General features: G+C 37.0%; 1 pseudogene; it reads right to left on the reverse strand.

Moving 5' to 3' along the window:
* Window positions 1-327: 327 nt before the first annotated feature.
* LOC143382334 (melanoma inhibitory activity protein 2-like) lies at window positions 328-2316 on the reverse strand (annotated as a pseudogene).
* Window positions 2317-16212: the final 13896 nt, after the last annotated feature.

The raw sequence follows: 16212 nt of genomic DNA on the forward strand, positions 1-16212 counted from the left end.
TTTAGTTTATTGTTAGTGGTTATTAAAATATAATCATGAGCTGGGATTGTGGCTCAGTGCCAGAACTCCTGCCTAGCATGTGTGAGGCACTGGGTTTGATTCTCTGTACTACATATAAATAAGTAAATAAAATACAGGTCTATCAACAAGTAAAAAAAGTTTATAAATAAAACACTTAATCATATACCTATTAGTTTCATTCCCTTGTACTATATTTCTCCACATCAGTCATATAAAAAGACTATTTCTTTAATTATGACAGCTCAAATATCAAGAAGAGGATTCTTCTTAGTCATGGGAATTTTTATTTTTATAATAACAGCCCAATTATTTAGGTAAAGTACATATAAGTATGTACTGTGTATATTTTGGTGATGCTCCATGAGTGTTTCCCGGAGGAGGTGGAGGAAGAAAAGGTCCTCTTCTCATGAACCGACTCCTTGAATCCACAGAAAACAATGGACCTCTGATTGGAGGGTAAGATGAGAAAGAAAAGCCAGAGCCAATTGCTTGGTTTTCAGCAGGGAGAGATGAATCATGTACATTGGAATCACCTGGATCAACTTTGGTATCATTTCTACTAGATTCCATTTCTGAATATATAGGCCCATCCATTTTATCCAAAGGCAGCATAGTGGAACTTCTGAGTTCTGCTGATCCAGACGGTCTACCATATTTAGAATAACATCCATCTTGCCTTTGTAGAGGAAGATGTGAATCAGAATATGGTTGACCTGGTGAAGGGATCATTATCCTATGGGCCTGTTCCCATGGATGTTCCAGGGGCCATATGTCAGAAGGTGCTCTCTGAGGATAAGTTGACTTATCATCATTTGATTCTCTTCTTTCATTGCTAGTTGGATGGTCCAGAGGATTCTCTGGGCCCCTTGAGCCACTTTCTTCTCCTACTGGCACCAAAGTTGAAGGTATGAGTGTTGTCTTCTTTTCCAAATGAGAAGGTCTTATTTCACATGAAGGTTGACCCAATGGTGAGGGACCATTTGGATAATTCTTTTTGCCAAAGGCTGTATTTGAAGCATCAAGCACAGAAGGATCTTTTTCTACAAGCTTAAATTATAACTCTATTCGAGTTAAATTTTGTATACTGTGAGCATTTTTTCCTTAAAATATTGAGGTATCTTTCAGCACTCCTAGCTGCCAACTCATTATCATGAGCTTTTTTTCTCATGGTAAATAATGTGCCCCTGATAAAAACAAATGATTCTCTCCAATTCTTCTTCAAGATCTTTTTGATCGCTTTCTATTGGTCTCCAGCAGTTTAGTTGTATGGCTGATCTTTTCTTTCTCTTTGAAAAGTTTCTCTTATTGCTCTACCTGGTAATTTTTCTCTCCTATTTTCTTTGGAGTTTCATTACATTTTCTTGATATAATTCCATCATGACTTTAAGTTTCTGCTGAAGATTCTGATTCTCACTTTCAAACTGTGTATTTTCTGTTTGCAAAGATGCTTGTTCTGTCTTAAGATTTTTAATATGTTCTATTAAGTCTTTCTTTGTTTCAATTACTTCAGATAATAAAGTAAAAATTTGATTTCTTTCTCTTTCTAAGGTTTTAAAAGAGGCCTTTAACTTCGAATCATAAACCAGTGTCTTCCAAGACCCTTTTGGCTGATCTTCTAAGTGAGCACTAATTTCTGATTAACTCTTCAATTCCAATTCCAAGTAACCATCATCTGTTAGAAATTTTTCAAGCATGAGAGCCAAATCTTTTATCTGCAGTAAGTGTTCAGTCAGAGAATCAATGTGATTTTATTTGTCTCCTAGAATTTGTTATGCATGTACTTTAGAGTGTTCAAATATAATTTTCTGTTTAGTAAGGGCATTCACTTTTTCTTTCCATACTTCAACTTCTTGTAAAAGCTGTTTATGACTTTCCTGAAGTCATTCAAAGCCTCTTTTACTGCTACTGTAATTTTTTCTGTATTCATTTGAAATATTTTCAAGGTTGGTTTAGCTTCAGGTATTTGTGATTTAAGAAATTTTGATTCATCTTCTAGGGACTTAATCCTTTTTGATATATCCACCATCAGTTTATCCTGTTGAGAATATTTAGTTTTCTCTTCTTTTATCTCATTTTCTAGAAAGAGTATTTCATCCTCAAGTTTAGATATGGACCTCTCCAGGATTTCATATATTGATATATTGCCTCCAAGTTTTCTGTTTTTACTGACTCCTTCACCAAAATGACATCCTTTAAAGGTGACTCTAAGCCTTCATACACTTTTTGAACATGGCTAATATTTTCAAATAATTGACATTTTTCTTGAATTAGTCCAAAAAGTTTTAGAGCAAGTTTTTTTTTTTAAATCTTCTCATGTAATGCCTGCTTCTCAGAGACTGATAACGTCTCCACAAAAACAAGAGAACAACAAAAAATCCAATAGCTGTACATATCACCAACTCCCATGGACAGCCATAAGGACTAGGGTGTGTTTCCATGTCTTCAGTCAAGGTAGACCACAACCCTACTTACTTCTCCCAGGACAACCCCCAAGTATGGCTGAGAGATAGCTGTTGCCTCTCCATCTTGCTAAGGCTACTTTGGCTATTCCCTCCACAACCATACAATCCCCAGGCATGCCAAAATAGTCTGTGAACACTCAGAACTTTGGTCAGGAGAAAACCTGCACCAGGCAATGGAGCAAACCATTTTGTACCAGTGAGTGGCAGGGAGGGGCTGTGGGCATGGGCATGGGCATCCCTGGTCATGGGATCTCAGGGACGTAGCACACTTACATTGCTTGTCAGGGAAGTCTTGGTCCCTCCAATATGCTATAAATTCTGAACCAGTGAAGGTTCATGACAGTCCAAATCAAGCCAGAGAGAAGTCCTCTCCAGGTCACCCACCCATTGATTTGTTTTAGGCCAGGCTAAGGCAGAACTTATTATGCACCATTCTATATGGTCATAATATCACTCAGTTTGGTGTAACTAAAATTCTACAGCTCTGTAAAATTTTTTAAAGAGTTAGTACACCATATATTTACATTTATACCACTTGCCCTTTTGTTTTAATTACTCATTCCTTTTTCTCCCCTCCTGTCCCTGCCCTTTATCCTTCCTTCCTTTCTTCTTTTTTCTTTTCCTTTTCTTTCAGTGTTGGGGGTTAAACTTCAGGGCCATGTACATGCTGGACAAGCTCTCTACCACTGAGCCTTGTTGACAATTTCTACAGAAGTCATCTGAATCATTCCATAGAAAAACTCTTGTGTTAGACATTCAAAAAACAATTTGAGAAGAGATGCAAACAAGGGAAAAAATCAGTTTTGATAAGTTGTTGTAAAATAGTATATGATATGTAATGTTTCTAAAAATAAATTGAGTTGGTTTTCATGTCAGTTTTTGTAGACAACTATTTATTTAAGAGTCTTTCAAATCTTTTTTTCAGATGTTCTTTTCACTTATCACAGGATATAAACACTTCTAAGAAAGCTGGTCATTATAAATATATATCAAAGAGAAGGATAAGATAAGTGAGATCCTGCCTCAAACAAAACAAAATAAAATGTTGTGTGGGATTCTCACACAGACAGGAGACACCAGGGTATTCAACAGGAAGCAGTGTTTATTTGTGTGCATCTAGCCTCAGTGGATTCTATCTGAAGGCTGAATATTTACTGTAGAAAGTGATCTCTTATATATTTCAGTTAGTTTCCTTTTACATTCTAGTCTTTGTCTTCATATGAGGTAATAGACATTCCTGACTGGGCATTCTATTTCTATACTACAAAGTAGCAAGAATGTTCAAGATTGATTTCTGGAGGGCTCACAATGATACAGATGGCATCATGTTCTTTTTCTTTTCTTCTGAGATATCTCTACCACAAAATGTAGCTCAGTGGTAAAGCATCCCTGTTGTCTATTCCCAGTACCAAACCAAAGCAAACCAAATAAATGCATATGCACTTAATTTAGGGCAGAGAGTTTAGCATTTTAATGAGTTATAGTGAGCAAAGTTTACTCTAGGTCTCTTAGAAGAGCAGCTGTGTACCTTTGACTGTTTTAAGGCCTTTTCTAAAGAGCAGATTCTGAAACAAAGAAACAACTTCAAGTGAAGTTAGCCGTGAGCAACTCTCTACCTGCAGTCACAAGTGTTCCTAAGTTCCTGCCTGTCAGCTGAACACTTTGTAGGCCATTTCCTACTGGGGAGAAAAGTCTTAAGGGGGAGAAAACTTGAATTCTTGGGTGGATCCCTTCTTCTTTGGCTATTCTAATCAACTTTCTGTCAGTACCTCCAGTATCTAACATGCAGAGAGTTTGAATAGCCTCCAAATATGGATCTTTGAGAACTGATCCTGGCCCTCACCTCACCCCACATTCCTTGGTTGTTTTCTGAAGCACCTCAATACCCGGGTTTTGGAGGATTTCACTTTCTTCCATCTCTATGGCCTCCAGTTCACTGAAATTCTATACAATTTTAGCACATTGTAGTACCTGAAATTAGGAAGGAGTTTCTCCAGGCAGGAGATTCAGCCTTTCTAGCAGGCTATCTTGACCTTGAACCTACATTAGGCAGTCCCTTTGGGGCTACCCAGTGGACCACATTTGGGCTATTACTTTTGGGGTTGAGTTTTAGCAGTTGTTGCCAGAAAGGCATTTGTCCCTTTTTTCCAGGATCTCCCTCGCTGAGGTAGTACTTACTATTTGATGGAGAATGAAGTCTATCTAGGTGCCCACCACTCACTTTTCTCACCTCCTTTGCCAACTGGTATCAGAATCAGCTTTCTCTCACACAGCTCATTGCCCAAGGCCCCGATGACCCAGGAGGCTTTAGAGGCTAGTTCTGTAGGAGGGGTGAAGCCATTCTGCATTTTGCAAAGAGACACCTCTGTTCCTAGAGGCTGTAGTGATAGGAATCACCTGCATGTTTTCTTCTAGACCATCTTAACAGTGGGGTTGTGAGGGATGCAGTCAGGAGTTCCTTTAAATCAGCTGTCAATTATGGCTAGAGATAGACCCAGGAGCCTGTAGTCTTGGGCAAGAGAGAAGAAAGAATATTGGTTCCTTCTATACAATTTCAGCACAACTTTTTATTTCTCTGGTTGTACCCGATGTAACAGCGCACTATATGAGCATTCATATATGTACCTAGGTCAATAATGTCCATCTTATTCTACCATCTTTACTCTCCACATGCTCCCTTTCATCCCTCCCTCCCCTTTTCCCCATTATAGTTCCTCCATTCCACCCCCCCCATTATGGATCAGCATTCAGTTATCAGAGAGAACACTCAGCCTTTGGTTTTTGTTGTTGTTTGGAATTGGCTTACTTCACTGAGCATAATATTCTCCAGCTCCATTCATTTACCTACAAATGCCATAATTTTATTCTCTTTTAAAGCTGAGTAATATTCCATTGTGTATACATACCACAGTTTCATTATCATTTCATCTATTGAAGGGCATCTATGATGCTTCCACAGCTCAGTCATTGTAAATTGAGCTGCTATAAACATTGGAAGCATTACTAACCATAATCCCAGCCCACATTAACCATTTTTAAGTGCAAATAGAATTCAGAAGTGCTCAGTACATTCACTATCACCACCATCTATTGCTAGACTTCATTTTCATAACAGAAACTCTGCACCCATGAAATATTGCCACCCCATTGCCCATCATCCAGTCCCCTGCTTTCTGTTTCTGTGGGTTTGATGTCTCTATATACATCATCTAAGTAGAATTACATAGTAAGTGTCCTTTTGTGATTGTGTGACTACACTTAACAGAATGTGGGATGAATTATATTCCATTGTGTGGATGGACAACATGTTTATCCATTCCTCCATCAATGGATGCTTACATTGCTTCCACTCTTCAGTTTTGGGAAATTCTTACTTGGCATTTCTGGAAGCTTTAGAAGTAGAGGAGGTGGGGAATCTGCAGGAAATGAGCTGTGGTTGGGATCTCATGGGTCCATTAATTCCACCTTGATGTAATCTGTAGGCAAGAGGAGACAAGAGCTGATCCAGGTGAGGGAACCTGCAATTAGCACAGATGCTACAGGTAAGGCCAGAACAACCACTTGACTCTAAAGAATGAGGAAATTATGAAACTCAAAGACAGACTTGACAAGAGGGCCTACACCTAAGGAAAGATGAAGTTGCACCACACAAAGAACACTAAAAAGAAATGAATGTGAGTGAAGGATGAGCAAAGCTCAGGTACACCCTTCTTCCCAACATCACAGGTGGCACTTGCCATCCTTTGTTGATCAGTTGGTAAGAAGAAGGCTTAGTGTCTACTAGGTTTGAGCATTCCAATTCCAAGATCACTGTTACCTGCTCCATTTAACAGAAGAATACCATTTTACAGACTTTCCTTTTAAGGACTTAGAAGTTCCCTGAGTACAAGAGCTAAGTCTAATCTTTGCATGTTCCAAGGTGCCTCATGCATAGGCAGCACTGGGGCTTTCTGCAGTGTCAGACTGAGGGCAGAGGTCAGGCCCAAGAAGCAAAATTTAGGAATCCATCAGTTGAAAGAAGATGCAAGTCACTGGGAATATTGGTCATCCATTATTCAGAGGTGGCAATAGCCTCTAACAAGCCCCCAGGGGCATTTTCATATATCTTTTCAATATAAAGGCCAAACAAAGAAGGCACATTGACAACAAGTTGTTGCATCCCCACAAGCAAAAGTTTATGACCTTGATTATGAAATTGCACCCCCTTTCTCCACAGAAAAGCCTTAACTGGTCTTCTCCAGAATCTTTACCATGGCTGATTTTAGGATTTCCAGCAAAAGAGTTCAATGTAGATAAACTCTCTATTTTTGTGTCACCTGTTTACTTGGCCACTGGCCAAGAAGATACCAGGACTTCAAGTGCTGGACACCCGCTTACTAGTTTTTCACAAACATATCCAATATAGTAGTTTGTAGAAATGTGTAAACAAAGCCTCTGGCCTTGAGCTGGGCTTCACAGAGATGTCTGCATTTTTAAGATAGGAGAAATTACTAATTGGGCTCTATAGTAACAGCTGGCAGGGGGAGGAAAGAAAGGGGAGAAGAAGAATCTCTCCACTTTTCAGGTGTTGTCCTTGAAGGGTTAACTTGCCCAAAACACTGAGAGAAAAAGCTGCTTTTATCTGAAGTTCTATAGACTGCAAACTTCTAAGCCTCTCCCCTTACATGCTGAGTATAAAACTTTGAAACTACCTGAACTCAGGGTTCAGGGAAATGATAGATTACAGAAAAGCTGTGCCCTCTGAACCTGGCTGCAGCCAAATAAAACTGCTTCTTGATATCTTCAGGGCCTCACTTCATCTGTTCCTACAACAATCCAGGCAGCCCTTTCTGTTTTGCTCTAGCAAATGAAACTCTTGTAGATAACTATAATAAGTCATATGCTGGATTATCTCTCACTGACCTTAGAGTTATAGTTAATTCTACCTATAACCAGAGACTGCCCCATGGGAAATGCAAAAAACCCTTGCTACCAACGTACCCAACAATGCTTTTTGGAATGTTCCCCTCTGATAATGATAACATCCCATAGAATCAATGTGTTACTGCCATACCTTCTCTGGGGAAGAACAACATCTATGTGCCTGGGTAAGTGCAGCCCCCTGGAATGTAACTAATTCACCCAAAAATCATATGGGCTACTTCAGTAACTGCTATGCAGAACAAGCCATTACCAACGGGTATGCAGGAAATCAGTATGGCATGATGGATATCACACCAATATTGCTAGCTGCTAGACCCATCAAATGGACAGCAGCCAGCTGGATAAATGGGTGTATATTGAGTCCATAGCCTGACCATGGATTTTGACAATTGCCTTGGTAAGGTTATGCATAGTCATAAAATAATTAGCATCCCAAGCACCCTTAATATACTATATATTATATATTCATGGATTTGTCTTTGTGCCAAATTATGCTTGTACCCACTAAGCACAAGTTTGTGTTACACCACTCTTTGCCAGGCTAATAATCAATGATACTGAAGGCATAAATATCACTAAGACAGAGATCCCTTATGCAGTAAATATATCCTGCTGGCTAACAAATTGCCTAATCCATGCTATGAAATCTAAATGTCTATTTATTCTCAGAGTGTCCCCAGCAGTCTGACTTCCAGTGAACCTGTCTGGAGAGTGGAGGAGTCCATGGGACATGGAGATGAAGAATCTTCTAAATGAGATACTACACTGAACAAGGTAGGCAATTAGACTTATCATCACTGGGATTATTGCCCTGGTTGCCACCATTGCTGCCACAACCACTGCTGCTGCTTCACAAAATCAGAGCATCTAGACTGCTCAGACTATAAAAAATTTGTCTACTAAAATGGCAGAAGCCTATGCCATTCAAAATGACTAAATATATTGTCTCAAGCCGCTATCTTAGTCATTCAGCAAGAACTAGACCTCTACCAGGAAAAACTAGATATTCTGTTTATGTTGCAAAGGCTCACTTGTGACTCTAAATTTTAGAGTATTTGTGTCACCCAATATGCTGTATCTGAAAATGTAACCTTACACTTCTCCAATTTTTCTTAGTATATTAATGGTGTTTGGTATGCTAACTATTTTATGACTATGCATAACCTTACCAAGACAATTGTCAAAATCAATGGACAAAGGTGTCTATCTTGAAAACCATTTTTTGCTTCCATGAATTGACTGAACATTGGAAAAACCTGATAGCTGAATTAACTAATTCTTATAAAGCTATTACCCTGGCCCTACTGTTCATAATAGTGATAATATTTTCTCTTGTTGTGAGGTGGTCATGTAACCATGTGAAGACAATACAACGAAAAACAGCAATGCTGGCTGAAATCTTTGCAGCAGAGTAAGAGTGGGAAGATGTGGGAAAAAGTGCATGGATTACTGCATACGTGGCATGTGTTAACAGGGTCTGAGTGGCAGGCCACTCACCTTGTGCTAGGCATCTGAGTGACAGGCCACTCCCCTCATGCTAGGCTTGGCTGTGAGAGGCACAGCCCCGGGCCATATGTTGCAGTTCCTGTGCTTGCTCCATGGCCCACTTATTGATTGGTTGCTGCAAGGAAAGTTAGCAGACATTGCATTGGTGGCTGCCTGTAATCTGCTTAGCTACTACCTGAGTATAAATACATGGTAACTGTGCAATAAAATGAGACCTGTTTTCTGTTTGGTCTCTGGAGATCTTGATTAGTGACTCTGAAGCCACACTCTCTTCGACCCTGTTCTGTGGACCTCCTTGTTGGATGAGGCCACACATAACAAAGAGAGTTAAACATTATTTTCAAAATCACATTCTAGTACGTGGCTAGGATAAAACTTGTTTCTCTGTCTGTCATCAAAATAGAAAGAGCTACTTCTACTTGAAGGTATCTTGCTAAAATCTTGGTAGTCTCCCTAAAGATTAGGTAGTCTTTGAAAACAGACATATACAGAGAGTCTGACATAGTAAAAACAAAAATAAAATATAACAAAAAATTCAAAAAAAAAAAATTGCTGAGGGACCTGCCATTGTCCAGCATCGACTGTGGAAGCTTGAGGGCATGGAGAAACCACTTCAAAGATGGTTTCAGAGAACAACATCTGCTTTATTGTACAGCAAAAGATAGATTTTATAGTGGATATGTGCCAATTTACATATAATAGTCATGATAGACCAGAAGTGATACATAATATATCATCTTATGGGAATCCAGACACCAAGAGTCTAGAAATTGACATGTAGACTGAACTTGCACCTACAGAGGAAATACTCCTTGTTAAAGAGGCAACAAAATTGGACTTGCCATTATTGTGACAGCATTTTGTCCCGAAACATAGCATTCTATCTTAAGATTTCCCTGCTGAACAATGAGCAAGACCCCCAGGTAAGTCCAAGATCAGGGCCTGAAACAGTTCTCAACTCTAAGTCTTGAACACCCTGAGTTGTTAAGACAATTTTTTGTTTAGCTTCAGGCATACAGTTAATAAGACTTTTGATAGCAAACAAGGTTAACCAGAGAAGTATACCTAATATGTCATATGTTAACAGACTGCAGGGAATAAACCATGAAACTAACTTTTGTCATTGGTCAAGCAAGTGTGTAGCCCTCCCTTAAAAGAAAGTGGAAACCATAGGCATCTTAATTTGAATAGAATTAGTTTTTACAATTTGGGCAGTCAGATTGAAGAGATTTTGTTGGAATTGATTGTCTCAAGTTCCATGAATATAATTTGACACAATAGTATAATTTTATAGAGAATCATTTCAGGAAAATTGAGTTCAATAAATGTGCATAAAATACACATCACAAAGCAGTCTTTAAGTCTGATGTAGAGCTTTGATTTTTTTATTTATATATGACAGCAGAAAGCATTATAATTCTTACTACACATATATAGCACAATTTTCCATATCTCTGGTTGTATACAAAGTATATTCACACCAATTTTTGTCTTCATACATGTGCTTTGGATATTAATGATCATCACATTCCACCATCATTTATAGTCCCATGCCCCCTCCATTATCCTCCAAAACCTCTGCCCTATCTAGAGTCCAACTATTCCTCTCATGCTCCCTCTCCCTACCCCACTATGAATCAGCCTCCTTATATCAAAGAAAACCTTCGGCATTTGGTTATTTTGGATTGACTAACTTCACTTAGCATTATCTTCTTTCACTCCATTCATTTACCTGCAAATGCTGATTTTATTCTCTTTTATTGCTGAGTAAAATTTCATTGTGTATATATGCCATTTTTTTTAATCCATTCATCTATTGAAGGGCATCTAGGTTGGTTCCACAATTTAGCTATTGGTGAATTGTGCTGCTATAAACATTGATGTGGCTGTGTCCCTGAGGTATGCTGTGTTTAAGTCCTTTGGGTATATATCCTGGAGAATATAGCTTGGTCAAATGGTAGATCCCTTCCCAATTTTTCAAGAAATCTCCATACTGCTTTCCATACTAACTTCCAGATTGGCTACACCAATTTTGAGTCCCACTAGCAGTAAACAAGTGTACCTTTTCCCCCACATTCATGCCAACACTTAGTGTTGTTTGTATTTTTAAAAGCTGCCATTCTTACTGGGGTGAGATGAAATATTAGAGTGGTTTTGATTTGCATTTCTCTAATTGCTAGTGATGATGAACATTTATTTTATGTATGGATTGATTGATTGTACATAATCTTCTGAGAAGTGTCTATCCAGGTCCTTCACCCATTTATTGATTGTGTTATTTGATTTTTTTGGTGTTTAGCTTTTTGTGTTCTTTATTTACCCTAGAGGAAAGTGCTATATCTGATATTAGAGAGGTAAATACTTGCTCCCAAGATGTGGACTCTCTATTTACCTCACTGATTGTTTCTTTTGTTGAGAAGAATGTTTTTTTTTAATTTGAGTTTATTCCAACTATTGATTCTTGATTTTAATTCTTGTGCCACAGGAGTCTTATTAAGGAAATTGAGGCCTGATTCCACATATGAAGATTGGGGCCTACTTTTTCTTCTATTAGTTGCAGGATCTCTGGCTTTATTCCTAAGTTCCTGATCAATTTTGAGTTGAGTTTTGTGCATGGAGAGAGAGAGGGGTTTAATTTTATTTTGTTGCATATGGATTTTCAGTTTTCCCAGCATCATTTGTTAAAAAGGCTACCTTTAATCCAATGCATCTTTTTGGCACCTTTGTCTAATAGAAGACAATTGTAATTTTGTGGGTTAGACTCTGTGTCCTCTATTCTGTACCATTGGTCTACCAGTCTGTTTTGGTGCAAATACCATGTTGTTTTTGTTACTATTGCTCTGTAGTATAGTTGAAGGTCTGGTATAGTGATGCCACCTGCTTCACTTTTTCTGCTAAGGATTGATTTAGTTATTTTGGGTCTCTTATTTTTCCAGAAGTTTTTAAAGATTACTTTTTATATTTCTATGAGGAATACCATTGGAATTTTGACTGGAATTACATTAAATATGTATATTGCTTTTGGAAGTATGGTCATTTTGATAATATTAATTCTGCCCATCCAAGAGCAAGATAGAACTTTCAATTTTCTAAGGTCTTCTTTGACTTCCTTCTGTAGGGTTCTGTACTTTTCAATATATAGATCTCTCACCTTCTTTTAAGTTTATTCTCAAGTATTTTATGTTTTATGAGACTATTGTAAATGGGGTATTTTTTCTCATTTCATATTTCTGAGGAATTATCACTGGCATAGAGAAATGCCTTTAATATAGGGGTGTTGAGATATATATATATATATATATATATATATATATATATATATATATATATATATATATATTACTTTGCTGAATTTATTTGCTAGTTCTAGAAATTTTCTGGTGCAACATTTAGGGTCTTCTAAGTATAGAATCATATCATCAGCAAATAGTGCCAATTGAATTTCTTTTATTCCTATGTGTATTCCTTCAATTTCTTTCATTTGTCTGATTGCTCTGACCAGTGTTTTAAGAACTGTGTTAAATAGAAGTGTTGAAAAAGGGCACCCCTGTCTTGTTCCAGTTTTTAGAGGGAATGCCTTCAATTTTTTTTTCCATTTAGAATAATATTGGCCTGAGGCTTAGCATAGATAGTCTTTATGATTTTGAGATATATTTCTGTTATCCCCAGTTTTTCTAGTGTTTTGAATGTAAAGGGGTACTGTATTTTGTCAAATGCCCTTTCTGCATCTATTGAGATGTTCATATGATTTTTATCTTTAAGCCTATTGATGTAATGAATTACATTTATTGATTTGTATATGTTGAACCAACATTGCAGATCTGGGATAAATCCCACTTGATCATAGTGCACAATCTTTTTGATATATTTTTTATTTGATTTGCCAGAATTTTATTGAGAATTTTTGCATCTATGTTCATTAGAGATATTGGTCTGAAGTTTTTTTCTTTTTTTTTTAATGCATCTTGGCCTAGTTTTGAAATAAGGATGATATTGGCCTCATAAAATGAGTTTGAAAGTTCTGCCTTTTCTTTCTCTATTTCCTGAAATAAATCGAAGAGTATTGGTACTAGTTCTTCTTTAAGGGTCTTTTAGAACTTGGCTGTGTATCCATTCAGTCCTGGGTTTTTCTTGTTGGTAGACTTTTGATGACATCTGCTATTTTTTTCACTCAAAACTGATCTGTTTAAATTGTTTATATCATCCTGATTCAGTTTGGGCAAACTATATGACTCTAGAAATTTTTTGATGCCTTCAATATTTTCTATTTTATTGGAGTACAAGTTTTTAAAATAGTTTCTAATTATCTTCTGTTTTTCCGTAGTGTCTGTTGTGATATTTCTATTTTCATCACATATGTTAGTGATTTGGGTATTCTCTCTTCTTCTCTTCATTAGCATGACTAAGGGTCTGCCAATTTTATTAAGTTTTTTCAAAGAACCAACTTTTTGTTTTGTCAATTTTTTCAATTATTTCTTTTGTTTCAATTTCATTGATTTCTGCTTTGATTTTAATTATTTTCTGCCTTCTGCTGCTTCTGGTGTTGATTTGCTCTTGTTTTTCTAGGGCTTTGAGATGTAATGTTAACTCATTTAATTGTTGACTTTTTTTTTTAAAGGAATAAACCCCATGCAATGAGCTTTCCTCTTAGAATTGCTTTCATAAAGCCCCAGAAATTTAGATATATTGTGTCTGTGTTCTCATTTACCTCTAATTTTTTTTTTTAGTTTTCTCTTTGATGTCTTTGGCAACCCATTGTCTATTCATTAGAATATTTAATTTAGTCTACAGGTGTTGGAATGGATTTTTTTATTTTATTATTGTTTTCTAATTTCATTCCATTTTGATTTGATATAATGTAGGGTAATATCTCTACATTTTATATTTGCTAAGGGTCTTTTGTGGCATAGCATATTGTCTATTTTAGAGAAGGATCCATGTGCTGCTGAGAAGAAAGTATATTCTTTCATCGAAGGATAAAGTATTCTATATGTGTCAGTTAAATCAAATTATTTAGTATATTATTAAGTTCTATCATTTCTTTGCTCAGCTTCTATTTGGAAATTCTGTCTAGTGAAGAAAGAGGTGTGTCAAAGTCACCCAAAATTATTGTATTGTGGTCTATTTGACCCTTGAACTTGAGAAGAGTTTGTTTGATGCATGTAGATGCTTCATTGTTTTGGATATATATATATTTAAAATTGTTAAGTCTTGTTGGTGTATGGTTCCCTTGAGTAGAAGGTAGTGTCCTTCTTTATCCTTTTTGATTGACTTTAGTTTGAAGTCTACTTTATTTGATATAAAGATGGAAACTTCTCCTTGCTTCCACAGTCCATGTGAGTGGTACAATTTCCCCCCACTCTTCACCTTCAGTCTGTGGATATCTTTTTCTATGAGATGAGTCTCTTGGAGGAAGCAGGTTTTTAGTATTTTTTTTTTCTTAATCCAATCTGCTATCTATGTCTCTTGATTGGTGAGTTTATGCTATTAACATTCAGGATTATTATTGAGACATGATTTGTGTTCCCAGCCATTTTTTTTTAATTTATAATATTTAATGTGACTTGGTTTATCTTCTGATTTTCATCATTGTTTTTATTTTCTTACCTTGGAATATTTTGCTGAGGATGTTTCATAGTTCAGGCTTTCTAACTGTAAATTCTTTTAACTTTTTTTTTTATCATGGAAGGTTTTTATTTCATCATCAAATCTAAAGCTTAGTTTTGTTGGAGATAAGATTCTTCATTGACATTCATTTTCTTTCAGAGCTTGGTATATGTTGATTCACAGTCTCCTGGTTTTGAGGGCTTGGGTTGAAAAATCTGCTGAGATATGAATTGGTCTCCCCCTATATGTGATCTGATTTCTCTCTTTTGTGACTTTAAAAATTACATTTTTATTCGGTTTGCTGGGCATTTTTATTATAATGTGCCTTGGTGTAGATCGGTTGCAATTTTGTATATTTGGTGTCCTGGAAGCCTCTCATATTTTGTTTTCTAATTCATTCTTCATGCTTGAAAAATTATCTGATATTATCTCATTGAAGAGATTGTGCATTTCTTTGATTTGAAACTCTGTGCCTTCCTCTATACCAATAACTCCTAAATTTGGTCTTTTGATGCTGTCCCATTATTCTGTGATGTTCTATTCATGATGTCTAACTATCTTCACTGTGTGATTGAATTTATTCTCTAGATTGTATACTTTGTCTTAAGTATCTGACATTCTTTCTTTTAAGTGATATAGTCTATTGGTTATGCTCTCTGTTGAAATTTTTATTTGATTTATTGTATTCTTCATTTCAAGGATTTCTGTTTTTTTTTTCTAGAGTCTCTATCTCTCTCTTAAAGTAATTTCGTGCTACCTGTATTTTCTCTCTTATTGTTGAAGTGATCAATTTCTGCCTGTATTTGCTCCTTTAGGTAATTTACAAATTCACAGATCATTATAATTATAACATTTTGAACTCCTTCTCTGACATTTTATCAACTTCACTTTCCATGGGTTCTGTTATTATAGTGTCCTTGTTTGGGGCACTTTCCTCCATTAATTTTTCAAGTTGTGTTTGTATCTTTCTTTTTTGCAGTGTGGATCTGAGATATTACATTTTTCACCTATATTCTTGTTGTACCTGTGCAGATTATCTGTACCTTGACTCGATGTTGGGCTTCCAGATTCTACTGCTGTCCCTCAATGAATACTTCTGCATACTGAATCTGGGTCCTGCATAAGTTGGCATGGGTAAATGTGGGCAGCCAGTCTGAATGTTTCACATTCTCCTCCCTGGAGCAGAGAGGCTCTCACCATCACTACATTATAAAGTGACCTGGACATTTCCCCAGTCCTAGAGGTTGAGGATGCATCTTCAGAGGTAGGCATGTAACCCCATGGATTGAGATATACTCACTTGTTCTTTTGTGATATTACCCCTTTGCTCTGTTTGGGATAGAATGTTCTATGGAAATGCCTTTTGTGTGTCCATTTCTCTTGCTCTGGTTTTGGGTATGGCCTTCTTAGACGTCAGCCAACCTGCTGACAGCAGGCCTCAGAAAAGTAGACTCAATCCCTGAAACCAGATCCCTTGCCTCATTTGAATGGCTTCTGCTCAACAAAAAGGTTCAGTATGCATTTACTCTTTCTCTCTGCAGACACTTAAGGTCAGAGGAGGCATCACAGGACCCCCCACCCCGCAAAAAGAAGGTATCTCTGTCTCTTGTGTGGTTATTTCATGCAGCCTGGTTGCCCTGGAGTTACCCTTGGTGTTTTTATCATCAGAAACATGACAGGTGAATCTGGGCCA

This window comes from Callospermophilus lateralis, chromosome 16 (genome assembly GCF_048772815.1).
Source record: "Callospermophilus lateralis isolate mCalLat2 chromosome 16, mCalLat2.hap1, whole genome shotgun sequence".
Taxonomy (NCBI): Eukaryota; Metazoa; Chordata; class Mammalia; order Rodentia; family Sciuridae; genus Callospermophilus; species Callospermophilus lateralis.